Source organism: Crinia signifera, chromosome 12 (assembly GCF_055691185.1).
Source record: "Crinia signifera chromosome 12, ASM5569118v1, whole genome shotgun sequence".
Lineage (NCBI taxonomy): Eukaryota > Metazoa > Chordata > Amphibia > Anura > Myobatrachidae > Crinia > Crinia signifera.
Window position 1 is genome coordinate 225,001 of NC_139228.1, and position 14,781 is coordinate 239,781.

The following is a 14,781-nucleotide window of genomic DNA, read 5'->3' on the forward strand; positions in this document are numbered from 1 at the left end:
CACGACCCTTTTTCAAGACCTTGATCCAGCCTGATCTCCTGCTGTCAGCGATGACACTATCCCCCTGCGTTAAGCCTTAAATGCTGCAAAGTACGCCCATCACGACAAATTCCCAGCCTATCAAGGCAAGCAGTATTCAGTATTCAGCACACCAGAGGTTATATAATGGGCGGTGGGCGGTGGTCAATGTGCTATACAATGGGCGGTGGTGACTGTGCTATATAATGGGCGGTGGTGACTGTGATATATATTGGGCGGTGGGGAATGTGCTGTATAATGGGCGGTGGTGAATGTGCTATATAATGGGCGGTGGTGAATGTGCTATACAATGGGCGGATGTGAATGTGCTATACAATGGCCGGTGGTGAATGTGATATATAATGGGTGGTGGTGAACGTGCCATACAATGGGCGGTGGTGAATGTGATATATAATGGGCGGTGGTGAATGTGATATATAATGGGTGGTGGTACTTTTGATATACAATGGGCGGTGGTGAATGTGCTATATAATGGGCGGTGGTGAATGTGCTATACAATGGGCGGTGGTAAATGTGCTATATAATGGGCGGTGGTGAATGTGATATATAATGGGTGGTGGTGAATGTGCTATATAATGGGCGTTGGTGAATGTGCTATATAATGGGCGTTGGTGAATGTGCTATACAATGGGTGGTGGTGAATGTGCTATATAATGGGCGGTGGTGAATGTGCTATATAATGGGCGGTGGTGAATGTGCTATATAATGGACTGTGGTGAATGTGCTATATAATGGGTGGTGGTGAATGTGCTATATAATGGGCGGTGGTGAATGTGCTATATAATGGGCGGTGATGAATGTGCTATATAGTATGTGGTGGTACTTGTGCTATATAATGGGCGGTGGTGAATGTGCTATATAGTGGGCGGTGGTGAATGTGCTGTATAATGTGCGGTGGTGAATGTGCTATATAATGAGCAGTGGTGAATGTGTTATATAATAGGCGGTGGTGACTGTGATATATAATGGCGGTGGTGAATGTGCTATATAATGGGCAGTGGTACTTGTGATATACAATGGGCGGTGGTGAATATGCTATATAATGGGCAGTGGTGCTTGTGATATACAATGGGCGGTGGTGAATGTGCTATACAATGGGCGGTGGTGACTGTGATATATAATGGGCGGTGGTGAATGTGCTATATAATGGGAGGTGGTGAATGTGCTATCCAATGGGCGGTGGTGAATGTGCTATATAATGGGCGGTGGTGACTGTGATATATAATGGGCGGTGGTGAATGTGCTATATAATGGGCGGTGGTGACTGTGATATATAATGGGCGGTGGTGACTGTGCTATATAATGGGCGGTGGTGACTGTGATATATAATGGGCGGTGGTGAATGTGCTATATAATGGGCAGTGGTACTTGTGTTATACAATGGGCGGTGGTGAATATGCTATATAATGGGCAGTGGTACTTGTGATATACAATGGGCGGTGGTGAATGTGCTATACAATGGGCGGTGGTGACTGTGATATATAATGGGCGGTGGTGAATGTGCTATATAATGGGAGGTGGTGAATGTGCTATCCAATGGGCGGTGGTGAATGTGCTATATAATGGGCGGCGGTAACAGCTGTGGATACGGAGCCCCAGTATCGCTTATTGGCAGCAGATAGGTGTAGATGAGGTTACCGTGCTATTGGCTCTTCAGTTTTAGTATTCTCATGTTTATTATGTAAGCAAACAGCATGTGTAATATTCCCAGTAATTATTCACCCCACCCAGTGCAGTCAGCTGGCGCGATGTGTGGGCTTACACACGGAGGAGACAGACATGCTATCATTCACATGGACGTGTCAGTCACATCATGCTGGGACCATGCATCGAGTCACACGTGTTACTATGAACATGTGCTTATGGGATCATGCCGTCCATATGTATGGAATCATATGTGGTGAAGCACGGACGGTGTGTGAGAGAGAGAGAACCACTGGGGCAGGGACAGATGTGAATGCAAATATTCTCTGTACAGCGCTGCAGAGTATGTGTGCGCTATATAGTAACTGGTAATAATATTCTCTGTACAGCGCTGCAGAGTATGTGTGCGCTATGTAGTAACTGGTAATAATATTCTCTGTACAGCGCTGCAGAGTATGTGTGTGCTATGTAGTAACTGGTAATAATATTCCCTGTACAGCGCTGCGGAATGTGTGCGCTATATAATAACTGGTAATAATAGTCTCTGTACAGCGCTGCAGAATATGTGTGTGCTATATAATAACTGGTAATAATAGTCTCTGTACAGTGCAGCGGAATATGTGTGCGCTATATAAATAACTGGAAATAATATTCTCTGTACAGCGCTGCGGAATATGTGTATGCTATATAATAACTGGTAATAATATTCTCTGTACAGCAAAATTTCTTGGGGAGCAAGGAGGAGAATGTCACTTTGGGGTTTATTCTAGTTCATTCTTTCTGACAAAATCCTTCTTAGATGGACAAAACCATGTGCACTGCAGGGGGGCAGATGTAAAATGTGCAGAGAGAATTAGATTTGGGTGAGTTATTTTGTTTCTGTGCAGGGAAAATACTGACTGCATGATTTTACACTTCAATATAGATCTCACTTTGAAGAAAAACCCCACCCAAATCTAATTCTCTATGCACAAGTTACATCTGCCCCACCCACAGTGCACATGGTTTTGTCCATCTAAGAAGGATTTTGTCAGAAAGAATGGACTAGAATAACCCCCTTTGTGATGCACCAAAGGGTATAATAAAACATAACCTTTATTATTTTATTTCCTAAAATCTATAGCGAAAATAAAAAACACAGTACAAACATATAACCTAGACATGTAAAAAAAGGATAAAGATATCCTTATAGCCGTGGGGTCCCACTCTCCAAAATATATATAAATGTTGTTTTTATTTGAGCTGCAATCATGTATTGTTCTGTAACTTAGTAGCAAGTATTGCTGATTTTTTTACTCTTAGAACTTTTTGCAGTTACTAGTGGTATGGGTTGTGCACATCACAATAAAATATCTATTTTAAAGCTGGGAGGTGAAAAGTACCCACAAATATATGGTCACACACCATGCGATAATCAGAGTGGTGAAATATACGGGCCTGCTAAATGCACCAATCAGGTACCCAGAAAGTTATCTGGTATTACCCCGGGCTCAGGCAGCGTAAATACACCATCAAAATAGCTAGGAGCACAGCACACTAAGCGGTTTGAGAGGTGCCCTATGACCGGTCCGTCAGCCGGGCTCGCAGTGTCAGAGTGAGGTACACTGCGCCCGCTTGTCGCGTCGGCTGGCAAATGACGTGGCCGGTTCTCAGTACCGTGTGCGGCAGTGGCCGGGTAAGCCTGTAGGGCTGTGAGCCACTACATAAAAAGCACTGGAGTCAACTGATATACTCCGTGCTAGTCTGCCGCAGATCAGTGCTTAATGCTCGCCGCTCAGTTACCGCTAGAAAAAAAATACATATCAAAATGCAATAATGTAAGGGAGGGGAAGTGGGAGCACACCACGGAGTGTACGGTCGGCGTACGCTTCGCTAGTGAGCTTCGGTCCTGACAAAGCTCACTAGCGAAGCATACGCCGACCGTACTGCCCAGTATATATAACACATGGTGGGGATAGAGCCCATGACCTCAGTGCTGTGAGGCAGTAATGCTAACCATTACACCATCCGTACTGCCCAGTATATATAACACATGGTGGGGATAGAGCCCATGACCTCAGTGCTGTGAGGCAGTAATGCTAACCATTACACCATCCGTACTGCCCCGTATATATAACACATGGTGGGGATAGAACCCATGACCTCAGCACTGTGAGGCAGTAATGTAACCATTACACCATCCGTACTGCCCCATATATATATATAACACATGGTGGGGATAGAACCCATGACCTCAGCGCTGTGAGGCAGTAATGCTAACCATTACACCATCCGTACTGCCCCGTATATATAACACATGGTGGGGATAGAACCCATGACTTCAGCGCTGTGAGGCAGTAATGTAACCATTACACCATCCGTACTGCCCCGTATATATAACACATGGTGGGCAGGGGCGAATTTAGGGGTCAGGCCGCCCCTAGGCACAACATTTTTGTGCCCCCCCCCCCCCCCCATTTTAATGTAATCATATACGTATATACATTGTAATTTACATATTTCATTAAAATGTAACTGTAGCCCACCTCAATATTTTTTTTAGCACTGTGGACTGCTCACTGTACGAAGGACCAGGAGGGAGGGAGGCACTTATTAGTACAGTGATTAGGACAGTGTCTCCGTCAGTCTCTCTCCGGCTCACACACTGTGACTGACTGAGCGCAAGAAGGATCTGCGCTCAGCTCAGCTGCTGGATACACAGCAGCCAATAGACTGTGTGTGTGTGTAGAATAGCCAATGGGCGGGAGCCGGCAGCAGTGAGCCTGAGCCATTTCCGGATGCGCAGGGGGACCGTCGGACCCAGCCACTAAGTGGTGATGTAATGTGCATGGCAGAGTGGGTGGGCAGTGGCGGGTGACGAGCGGCGCTGCTGCCGACATATGATAATTCATGTCTGCGGCGGCAGCGCTCATCACTCGCCGCTGCCCACCCGCTCTGCCATGCTGCTATTTAACAGAATTTCAGCCTGCCTGCCGCCCTTAATTGGTGCCGCCCTGAGGCCGGTGCCTCACGTGCCTAGGCACAAATCCGGCCCTGATGGTGGGGATAGAACCCATGACTTCAGCGCTGTGAGGCAGTAATGTAACCATTACACCATCCGTACTGCCCCGTATAAATAACACATGGTGGGGATAGAACCCATGACCTCAGCGCTGTGAGGCAGTAATGTAACCATTACACCATCCGTACTGCCCCGCATATAACACATGGTGGGGATAGAACCCATGAACTCAGCGCTGTGAGGAAGTAATGTAACCATTACACCATCCGTACTGCCCCGTATATATAACACATGGTGGGGATAGAACCCATGACCTCGGTACTGTGATGCAGTAATGCTAACCATTACACCGTCCATACTGCCCCGTATATATAACACATGGTGGGGATAGAACCCATGACCTCAGTGCTGTGAGGCAGTAATGCTAACAATTACACCATTATAAAATGGGTGTGTCATCAATAGGGACAGGACTAATAATACACTTAAAGAAATATGGAATAAGCTGTCAGACTTGTGGGGAAGACACCTAGCTGGGGAGAGAAGAACAGAATTGGGTATTTATGTCAATTGTTCCAGATTCATGAATGTAGTTTAATGCCACCCTCTGGTATTGGTTGCAGTGCAGGGGATGGGTTTGGTGGGTGCTGATCGGTGCTGTCAGTCTGGCTAGCTGAGGGGCAAGGTGTTTTTATGGGTGTCATGGGCAGCCAGTGCTGCTGGTTCTTCAGGGCTCAGATGAGCTCTGGGGTCGGGTTGCAGGAACCTGTGGTCTGTTACGGAGAGTGCGCAGCTCCGGTCGGTAACATTCGCTGGTCCGCAGCTAAGAGGCAGGGTGGGTGGAGTGACGATTGGCCATTGGAGCTGTCACTCAGGATCGGAGGCTGGGGGCTGCAGTTAATGCTGGTTAGCATTGAGAGGCGTGGACTGAAGCGTTGCCTCCTGGCCCCTGTTAGTGATTGGATTTGGTGCAAGCCTCGCTCTGCAGCCAGACCCTCTTTCCTGGCGCCCCTCTAATAACAACACCACTGATTGTCTGTGTACCTCTGAGACGGGTGTCCAATCGCCAAAAACATTCGGTCAGGGATCTGGGGGAGGGGGCTGGTCAGATGTATGGGGGAAGGTGCTGGTCAAGGGTCTGGGGGAGGGGGCTGGTCAAGGGTCTGGGGGAGGGGGGAAGGGGCTGGTCGGGGGGAGGGGGCTGGTCTGGGGGAGGGGGCTGGTCAGGGGTCTGGGGGAGGGGGCTGGTCTGAGTGAGGGGGCTCGTCATGGGTCTGGGGGAGGGGACTGGTCTGAGTGAGGGGGCTCGTCAGGGGTCTGGGGGAGGGGGTTGGTCTGAGTGAGGGGGCTCGTCAGGGGTCTGGGAGAGGGGGCTGGTCTGGGGGAGGGGGCTGGTCTGAGTGAGGGGGCTCGTCATGGGTCTGGGGGAGGGGGCTGGTCTGAGTGAGGGGGCTCGTCATGGGTCTGGGGGAGGGGACTGGTCTGAGTGAGGGGGCTCGTCAGGGGTCTTGGGGAGGGGGTTGGTCTGAGTGAGGGGGCTCGTCAGGGGTCTGGGGGAGGGGGCTGGTCTGAGTGAGGGGGCTCGTCAGGGGTCTGGGGGAGGGGGCTGCTCTGAGTGAGGGGGCTCGTCAGGGGTCTGGGTGAGGGGGCTCGTCAGGGGTCTGGGGGAGCGGGCTCGTCAGGGGTCTGGGGGAGGGGGCTGGCCAGGGCTTTGTCGGAGATGGCGGAGATGTTCTCTTTGAGACAGCCGGTCAGGGGTCTGGCCAAAGGTTTGTGGGGGGTGTCTGGTCTGTGGATGTCAGCTGGTCAGGGGTTCTGTAGGAGGTGTCTGGTCTGTGGGAGGTGGCCGGTCAGGGGTTCTGTAGGAGGTGTCTGGTCTGTGGGAGGCGGCCGGTCAGGGGTTCTGTAGGAGGTGTCTGGTCTGTGGGAGGTGGCCGGTCAGGGGTTCTGTAGGAGGTGTCTGGTCTGTGGGAGGCGGCCGGTCAGGGATTCTGTAGGAGGTGTCTGGTCTGTGGGAGGAGGCCGGTCAGGGGTTCTGTAGGAGGTGTCTGGTCTGTGGGAGGCGGCCGGTCAGGGGTTCTGTAGGAGGTGTCTGGTCTGTGGGAGGAGGCCGGTCAGGGGTTCTGTAGGAGGTGTCTGGTCTGTGGGAGGAGGCCGGTCAGGGGTTCTGTAGGAGGTGTCTGGTCTGTGGGAGGCGGCCGGTCAGGGGTTCTGTAGGAGGTGTCTGGTCTGTGGGAGGTAGCCGGTCAGGGGTTCTGTAGGAGGTGTCTGGTCTGTGGGAGGCGGCCGGTCAGGGATTCTGTAGGAGGTGTCTGGTCTGTGGGAGGCGGCCGGTCAGGGGTTCTGTAGGAGGTGTCTGGTCTGTGGGAGGCGGCCGGTCAGGGGTTCTGTAGGAGGTGTCTGGTCTGTGGGAGGCGGCCGGTCAGGGGTCTGTAGGAGGTGTCTGGTCTGTGGGAGGCAGCCGGTCAGGGGTCTGTAGGAGATGTCTGGTCTGTGGGAGGCGGCCGGTCAGGGGTCTGTAGGAGCTGTCTAGTCTGTGGGAGGCGGCCGGTTAGGGGTTCTGTAGGAGGTGTTTGGTCTGTAGGAGGTGTCTGATCTGTGGGAGGCGGCCGGTCAGGGGTTCTGTAGGAGGTGTCTGGTCTGTGGGAGGAGGCCGGTCAGGGGTTCTGTAGGAGGTGTCTGGTCTGTGGGAGGCGGCCGGTCAGGGGTTCTGTAGGAGGTGTCTGGTCTGTGGGAGGCGGCCGGTCAGGGGTTCTGTAGGAGGTGTCTGGTCTGTGGGAGGCGGCCGGTTAGGGGTTCTGTAGGAGGTGTCTGGTCTGTGGGAGGCGGCCGGTCAGGGGTTCTGTGGGAGGTGTCTGGTCTGTGGGAGGTGTCTGGTCTGTGGGAGGCGGCCGGTCAGGGGTTCTGTAGGAGGTGCCTGGTCTGTGGGAGATGGCCGGTCAGTGGTTCTGTAGGAGGTGTCTGGTTTGTTGGAGGCGGACGGTCAGGGTTCTGTAGGCGGTGTCTGGTCTGTGTGAGGCGGCCGGTCAGGGGTCTGTAGGAGGTGTCTGGTCTGTGGGAGGCGGCCGGTCAGGGGTCTGTAGGAGGTGTCTGGTCTGTGCGAGGCGGCCGGTCAGGGGTTCTGTAGGAGGTGCCTGGTCTGTGGGAGATGGCCGGTCAGGGGTTCTGTAGGAGGTGCCTGGTCTGTGGGAGATGGCCGGTCAGGGGTTCTGTAGGAGGTGCCTGGTCTGTGGGAGATGGCCGGTCAGGGGTTCTGTAGGAGGTGTCTGGTATGTGGGAGACGGCCGAGGTCTCCTGGCGGGACAGCTTTGTTTATTCTGACAATACTTTGAGTCGCTGAGAATGTGTGCAGTGATAAATAGTGACAGATGTCTCCAGAAGAACCAGTTTGTGTATTTGTGCATTGTTGTAGCCCCCTAAGTGTCCTGGGGCTCCTGCACCAATACTGGCTTTTCTGGTTTATCACACTGTGTTTTGTGTGTGAGATCCCTGCAGGGCCCGATGGGGGGGCGGGAGGGGGATGAGACAGTGACGTTGGTTACATGGGTCTCTTGCTGTTACGGTGTATTGTTCTGTGTCTCCTGTATTCGACACATCTGCTTTCTATGTATTCTGGCTACAAGCTTTATATCACATGATGAATAAATGATGCAGAGAATCTATGATGAATGCATACTGGAGACATGACATGCTGGGATGGTAAAGTCCTTGTACAATGCCCCCTCTCTGCCGCATTACTGCTATCATGTTCCATCTCTCCTGAGCTGTCTACAGATGGTACCACTGGCAGGAGCTGGGCAGTTGTGTGTTCCTCGCCAAGGCCGGTGTCGGTGCCACCCTGTAAACTATAAATGTGCGCCCTTCCATTCTTTACAGTATGAGCACAGAAATAAAGAGTTGTGGTAACAAGGTGTGTGGCCACATATTTCAAATAATGCCACAATCTTATTCACATTAAACCACAAGTAGTACCCTTGATTCATATTGCAGCACATAGTAATGTCAATAACAGTAGTGCCCCTTACACATAATGCCCACAGTAGTAGTGGTGCTTATACCAATATCGAAACTAAACATTTTGGTGCGCTGTGCCAGAGAATGGGAATTTCTTCAACCTATATGTACAAAACCTGAATAGGGCCAAAAATGTAGGGGTGTGACTTTATGGAGAAGGGGAGTTGTTGCGCTCACCATGGTGAGCAGGATAACCCCTATGGCAGACAGCGGGATAACGCCTATGGCAGACAGCGGGATAACCCATATATGGCAGGCAGCGGGATAACCCCTATGGCAGACAGCGGGATAACCCCTATGGCAGGCAGCAGGATAACCCCTATGGCAGACAGCGGGATAACCCCTATGGCAGGCAGCAGGATAACCCCTATGGCAGGCAGAGGGATAACCCCTATGGCAGGCAGCGGGATAACCCCTATGGCAGGCAGCGGGATAAACCCTGGCACAGCATACTACTGTATCTAATAGGCTATATGGCATTTGGTATTATATGTAATAGGTATTATGGTGTGTGACAATGTGTAATGAGCATTACGAAGTGTGGCATAATGTGTAATGGGCATTATGGCATGTGGTATAATATGTAATGGGTGCGTGATGTATAATCGGCATTACGGTGTAAATTTTTGAAGCCCGCTGTCCCTATTTCCATATTATGTATTTTCTACAATCTAAGGTCTATTTTGCTTTATGTGAGTAGGTCAAATGATACTTCAAACCCCCCCCCCCCACCACCACCACCAACAAACCGCAAGAGCCAAAGTGAGGAGCGCCCATATCTATGTTTGCTTACCAAAAAAAAAACAGGCTCGTGCAATCCCTTGGCTCATGGTCAGTGGCATAACTACTGTAAGGCAGCCCCAGCTGCCGCTTTGGGGAGCAAGGGGCAGCGGGGTCTGTGTGGGCCCCAGCACCCACTCGACGTACTGACATACTGCTTCCTGACGCTGCCCACTGGCTAAACACTGGAGGCAAGTCATCCACAGCACGGGTGCGGCCATGGCAGAGGCGACAAATCCCCCCCACTAATTCAATTGACTGTACACAGAGCTGGCTATTGGCTACTGTGTACAGGATGGGCGGGATGGGTGTGCTAGGGTGGGCTGGGATGCGTCTGAGCCAAGGGAAGCAGCAGTGTCTCTTCCTCTCTCCTGCTTCAGCTTTTCCGTTATATGTGTGATGTCATCAGCCTGGGGGGGGGGCGCGCGGCAGCCACAAACTTTTTGGCAGTGGGGAGCAAAATTTATAGTCACGCCACTGCTCATGGTATATACCATGTGGGGGAGAGGAGGCTTCTGTATGTGTCATTCTGGGGGAAAAGGGTAGAAGAGGCTTTATTCCATTTGGGACCCATAAAAGGTCTGAGTTACCCACAAAATCCATAGCTGCCCACAGCAGTGCATATATACAATTCCCATTTATTTGTAACTATAACAACCGCCACCACCCCCCTCCTCCCCCCCCCCCCCCATTTCTCTACACATACCTAAATCTGGCTGGCAGATTATCCTGAACTGGGACTTCTGACCCAATTGGCTGCGCCCCCTGATGTTTGTGTAGCTCCGCCCCTATGCTGCCCTGATTGGCTGTGCTATACATCACAGGAGGTGGGAGGGGGCTTCATTCTGCCTGTCATATACAGTGTGTGACAAACGTTGATGCAGTGCAGGGAGAGCGCCTCTCCGGCCTGGTGCCTCCCTGCTCTGCGTCTTCTGCTGAGTGGGTAGCACCGGCCCTGTTCCAGGCATCTTGTGCATCTCCCTGTTAGTGAGCACATCCAACATGAAAGTGCAAGCATACTGTATATACCTATATATGTGACCACCCTTTGCCTTCCCCTCAGGTCTCCTGGGTACTTGCACACAGATTGAGAAGGAACTCAGGAGACAGTTACTTAGCTACATAGTATTTAAGGCTGAATAAAGACTCCCGTCCATCCAGTCCAACCTTGGTGTATTCGCTTCATCCCTTGGTATACGTAGTGCATACTGATATATTTAAGGACAGATTATGATTATTGCTTATACCCCTGTATGTTTTTGTTCAACCTTATTTTAGATGTATTTATTGTGTCTGCCGACACCACCTCTCTATCTGCCGACACCACCTCACCAGGAAGAGAGTTCCACAGTTTGCCTGCTCTGACTGTAAATAAAATGTTTTCTAAGGGAAACAAATCTTCTTTCCTCTAAACTCATTTCCTTGTGTCCTAGAATCCTTCCTTACAGTAAAGAGGGCGTCTGACAGTTCCTTACATTGGCCCCTGAAATATTTGTACATGTTAAGCATGTCCCCTCTTAACCGTCTCTTCTCTAGCATAAATAATAATCCCAATTTGTTCAGTCTGTCCTCGTAGCTCTCCATTCCCTTTATTAGTTTTGTTGCTCTTCTTTGGACTCTTTCCAGTTCTATGATGTTTTTTTTATAGTGCGGGGCCCAGAATTTCACTCCATATTCAAAATGTGGTCTAACCAATGCTTTGTACAGTGGTGTAATGTCTGGGGTCCTTGTCCTGCTGCAGAATAAAGCTGGAGCCAATCAGACCCCTCGCTGATGGTATTACATGGTGGCCTGTCTGTATGTATTTCTCAGCATTGAGGACGCCATTAGTCCTGACCAAGTCCCCAGCTCCATTGGCTGAAAGGCTGCCTCAGACTTGGAACCTCCACCGTGCCTCACTGCTGCCTGCAGACATAATTACTGTGCCGCCCTCCTGGCCTTCATCTAAACCAGCTGCCCCCTGTTACACCTATATATCTCACATTGTGACCCGGCCTGGTGCTCCTGGGCCAGACTACTCTGATCAGTAGATGGGAGAATCTGGGTCCCACTGGTTCCTGCCAGTTCTGAGCTGAAGGTGCAGCTGGTCATCTCCTGATATCAAAGGGAAGTGGGCTTGATATGTCTTTCATCTGATGCCCCCAGCTTCTCTGCCAACCACTGCGTCTATGCGCCTTCTCCCTGGAATAGGCCTTGCTGATGTCCCCAGCTTCTCTGGCCAACCACTGCGTCTATGTGCCCTCTCCCTGGAATAGGCCTTGCTGATGCACCCAGCTTCTCTGGCCAACCACTGCTTCTATGCGCCCTCCCCCTGGAATAGGCCTTGCTGATGCCCCCAGCTTCTCTGGCCAACCACTGCGTCTTTGCACACTTTCCCTGGAATAGGCCTTGCTGATGCCCCAAGCTTCTCTGACCAACCACTGCGTCTATGCTCCCTCTCCCTGGAATAGGCCTTGCTGATGCCCCCAGCTTCTCTGGCCAACCACTGCGTCTATGCGCCCTCTCCCTGGAATAGGCTTTGCTGATGCACCCAGCTTCTCTGACCAACCACGGAGTCTATGCGCCCTCTCCCTGGAATAGGCCTTGCTGATGCCCCCAGCTTCTCTGACCAACCATGGCGTCTATGCGCCCTCCCCCTGGAATAGGCCTTGCTGATGACCCCAGCTTCTCTGGCCAACCACTGTGTTTATGCTCTCTCTCCCTGGAATAGGCCTTGCTGATGCCCCCAGCTTCTCTGGCCAACCACTGCGTCTATGCGCCCTCCCCCTGGAATAGGCCTTGCTGATGCCCCCAGCTTCTCTGGCCAACCACTGCGTCTATGCGCCCTCTCTTTGGAATAGGCCTTGCTGATGCCCCCAGCTTCTCTGGCCAACCACTGCGTCTATGCGCCCTCTATCTGGGATAGGCCTTGGGATGCAGACTAAGTACATTGTGTCTTGTTGCTGATGTGTGATCTGTGACGTATACAGTTCTCCACAACCTTGCCTTTCAAGCTGAATTTCGCTGCTCCTCACCCAGTTTTAAGCCTCCTACACAGCGGTTTTTGTTGATGACTGTTTTTCAGCCTACGTATGAAAATGATGATCATTATCACCTGTTTGGTATGACTGGGTAATCACTACAATACCCCTGACCAATTGCGGCCCGTACCTTTTCAGGGGAGGGGGGCTGCCTCAGAGGGGCAGCCAGGGCAGGGGGGCTGCCTCACCCTGCCGCAGCCAGGGTGCCGCGATGCAGGCACCCCCCACTTCCCCCACGTCGTTGCAGCCGACTGTCCCTGCAGAGTTCCTGGTGCCTGCACTCTGATGACATAAAAGGAATCTTGGTCCCAGCGCCTGTACAATGCAAAATACAGGCACCGGGACCAGTGCATGTGCAATGGGCAATTCCGCATGGCAGCCTGCAGCAAGGCATCATGGAGGGATGGAACCTCCCAATGGACCGCCTTGGTGACTGGCAGGTCGAACTTCCAATAGGAAGTCACTGCCAGTCACAGTGATGCCAGTGCAGTCTCACAGAGTGCATCTGGCTTCACTACAGTAGCCTGGGGGGTTGCAGCCCTGGTAAAAACCGCCACTGTCCCTGACTGTGTGTAAGGGCACCTAGCAGAACTGATGTTGTAGACAAAGTGTGGTCACCCCAAACCATGGGCCTGATTCCCATTTCGCATTTCAACCACTTTACTTTTTGTTCATTGCTAATAACACTTCTATTCTTCACCACTTCTTGTTAGGTGGGGAACCAGTAAACTGTGCCGCCCCTACATATCTTAACAACCATATCAGGAATGGGTGCCGGATGACGTCCTGACAGTCGGGATTCCGGCGGTCTGTATACCGACATCGGAATCCCAACAATGCCCAACAGTCACCGAGTCTGCAAGGGGCTTCTTTGCACTCGCTCCCCTGTCGGAATAGCGGCGGTTGGGTTTGTGATGACGGTATACTGTTGAGCCGACATACCACACTCATCGGGAATATTGTAGATATAACAGATGTGGTCTAGGTATCACTTTTATTTTTTCAGGTTTGATCTCTTTGGTGGTAGTAGTGATGCCCATTTTATATCAAATCTTTTTGCACATGCAGTTATTTGCTCATTTTTGATTTGACACTGTCATGATTACAATTGCCATTGATTGTCCAATTGCTAAAATAAGCTTTTGCACTATGTTTTTTTTTAAAATGGTTTTAATATGCATTTTATATGATGCGGTTGTTCTGGTTTCCAAGGATACCTATGCTCATGTGACCTCCATGGGCACCCTAAGGACAAGCATTTCCGCTTTCTTGCTACACTATAGGCGAGAAGTGCCGGGACCGGAAGTCTTGTTAGGTAAGATAAAAGCCATCAGGAGGACAGGGCTGTATGTGACAGGGGCAGTGACATGATGTGAGGAGGGGAATGGAGGCAGCAGGAAGCCACAGACTGAGAGTTAAATAGTGGCAAGAGCAGGGTCCCCAGCAGCACAGAGTATATCAGGAGAGGAGTGATGTGTCAGTGAGGACAGGGCTGCATGTGACAGGGGCAGTGACATGATGTGAGGAGGGGAATGGAGGCAGCAGGAAGCCACAGACTGAGAGTTAAATAGTGGCAGGAGCAGGGTCCCCAGCAGCGCAGAGTATATCAGGAGATGAGTGATGTGTCAGTGAGGACAGTGCTGCATTTGACAGGGGCAGTGACATGATGTGAGGAGGGGAATGGGGGCAGCAGGAAGCCACAGACTGAGAGTTATATAGTGGGAGGAGCAGGGTCCCCAGCAGCACAGAGTATATCAGGAGATGAGTGATGTGTCAGTGAGGACAGGGCTGCATGTGACAGGGATTGAAGTTATATAGTGGGAGGAGCAGGGTCCCCAGCAGCACAGAGTATATCAGGAGATGAGTGATGTGTCAGTGAGGACAGGGCTGCATGTGACAGGGATTGAAGTTATATAGTGGGAGGAGCAGGGTCCCCAGCAGCACAGAGTATATCAGGAGATGAGGGATGTGTCAGTGAGGACAGGGCTACATGTGACAGGGACAGTGACATGATGTGAGGAGGGGAATGGAGGCAGCAGGAAGCCACAGACTGAGAGTTATATAGTGGGAGGAGCAGGGTCCCCAGCAGCACAGAGTATATCAGGAGATGAGGGATGTGTCAGTGAGGACAGGGCTGTATGTGACAGGGGCAGTGACATGATGTGAGGAGGTGAATGGAGGCAGCAGGAAGCCACAGACTGAGAGTTATATAATGGGAGGAGCGGGGTCCCCAGCAGCACAGAGTATATCAGGAGATGAAGGATGTGTCAGTGAGGACAGGGC

At 51.4% G+C, this 14,781-nt stretch overlaps 1 protein-coding gene across 6 annotated transcripts in view; it reads left to right on the plus strand.

The window, feature by feature from the left end:
• The window catches only part of LOC146049953 (V-type proton ATPase catalytic subunit A-like), a 269,656-nt gene that overhangs the window by 132,477 nt on the left and 122,398 nt on the right, over nt 1–14,781 (plus strand). For 5 of the 6 annotated variants that reach the window (XM_083166658.1, XM_083166655.1, XM_083166656.1 and 2 more), the window contains one exon: nt 13,711–13,813. The exons of the other annotated variant lie outside the window; for it this stretch is intronic. The gene's annotated coding sequence lies outside the window, so the exon portion shown is untranslated. The remainder of the gene's footprint in view (nt 1–13,710; nt 13,814–14,781) is intronic. 6 annotated transcript variants of the gene reach the window in all.